We start from the raw sequence: 2,500 nt of genomic DNA on the forward strand, positions 1-2,500 counted from the left end.
TGACCTATATCCATTCCCTCTCAGCATCGTGGGGGCGAGAAACTTAGAGTACGTTCACTACTGCATATATGTATGCTATATATATATAAATATACATATATACATATACATACATATATGCGCGCACACACACACACACATATATATTTGAATATATATATATGTATATTATTATATATATTTATATATATACATATATATACGTACATACATATGTGTACACACACACACACACATATATGTATATATATATATATATAATATATAATATGTATATATACATACATATATAAGTATGTAAATATATATATATGTATATATATATATATATATATATACATATATATATATATATATATATATATACATATGTATACAAACACACACACACACACATGTATATATATATATATAGATATATATATATATATGTATATATATATATATATATATATATATATACTTATAAATATGTTTATATATCTATATATATATATATATAACATAATACATATATGTATATATTAACATGTATATATATTATATATGTATGTATATATATACATATATATAATAAATATACATATATATATGTATAAATATAAATGTATTATATATACATATATATATATATATATATATATATATATATATATATATGTATATACATATATACACAGATACACACACGCACACACACACACACACACACACACACACACACACACACACACACACACACACACACACATATATATATATATATATATATATATATATATATACATATATATACACACACATACATATATATGCATACATACATATATATATATATATATATATATATATATATATATATATATATATATACATACATACATATATACATACATATGATATACATTTATATGTATATGTTATCCGACCGTTAATAAAAGACAGATTTCACTGAAATGTACAATTCTAAAACTTGGTGAACTAGCAGTACTGGGAAATTTAATAGACAATTTTTGGGATTCTTCACTTTTTTATCTTTAACACCTCATATCTTCAAAATATATTACTTACATTGCCTTTTTTTTGTAATAATGCAGAAAAAAACTTTAATCTTCATAAAATAATTGATTATATAATTATTATATTATTTTTAAATGATAAGAATCATGTTTTTTGATTATTACTCGTCTCCACACAAAATTACCTCGTCCCTCAGCCTTGTGTTCTTAAACCATTTCCACACATATCCACGTTCCCGGACTTCCGGTTTCCGGTTACTAATCATTGTTTATATTACCTAATGTGTGTGCCAAAGTCCCAGTATCAATTGACCCATAATTAGTCGTAGAAGTCATTAAGGATAACCTGTTGAAGCATCATGGACAGAGGAAAAGACTTGAGTCAGGCTGATTTTTCAGCAATCGAAATTTATCTACAAGAAACATCCCTCGACTGTAAAGAAATCGCTCATAAAGTTGGTGTATCATTATCAAGTGTGTACAGAGTGAAAAGGAAGATTGAAAATATCGAAAATTACAAGCCAAAACGTGTTGGAAAGTGTGGAAGGAAATCCTGTACCACCCCAAGACAGGAGAGAATTCTCGTTGATATGGTAAGAAAAGACCGTTCAAAGTCGTCAAGACAACTAGCAGCTGACTTAGTGGACTATGATGTACAATGTACACCCTCAGCTGTTAGAAAAAAGCTTAATAAGCTGGGTTACCGTGCCTGTAGGCCAACTAGAGTGCCAAGACTAACCGAGGCCATGAGGAAGAAAAGGTTGGCTTGGGCCAAGGCACACAGCCACTGGACATCTGATAACTGGGAAAAGGTAAATATGCAGTAAATTTTGCTGAATTCGTTGTTTTTCTACACTTAAATTGAAAAAAATGTCTTTGTTCCAATTCATGTTTGATGAAACCCACTTGAAGACTGGGGTTTATAAAGCTGTAATTTAAGTTTGAGTGAAAAAAAAAAATGTTTTGTTTGCATCCAGGTATGTTTCTCTGATGAATCAATGATGGAAATACTGAGTGATAGGCAAACATTCGTGAGGAGGACGTCAAAAGAGAAGGACCACCCTGACTGTCAGAAGACTGCAGTCAAGTTCCCTTCCAAAGTCATGGTTTGGTCCATCATATCTGCACAAGGTACAGGTCGTTTAAAGATCGTGGATGGCGCTCTGAATCAAGACGGATACCTTAAGATAATAAATAAACGCCTGGTACCCCAATATCGTGAATGGTTTCCTGACAGTAACGGAATATTCATGCATGACAGGGCCCCATGTCACACAGCCAGAAGAGTTTCTAGTCATCTAAAAGATCTTAACATCAAAGTGCTTGATTGGCCTGGAAATAGCCCAGATATGAATCCTATTGAAGGTTTATGGAAAGACTTAAAAGATGAAGTCAGCAAAATTGAATGTCCCAACAGAGTACAGCTCATCCAGCGGTTGATAGAGGTTTGGCACAGAAATCCAGATATCAGGAACAAAGCA

This window comes from Penaeus japonicus, unplaced genomic scaffold (genome assembly GCF_977035675.1).
Source record: "Penaeus japonicus unplaced genomic scaffold, GWHDUDI00000001_assembly GWHDUDI00000013, whole genome shotgun sequence".
In the NCBI taxonomy this organism is placed as follows: Eukaryota; Metazoa; Arthropoda; class Malacostraca; order Decapoda; family Penaeidae; genus Penaeus; species Penaeus japonicus.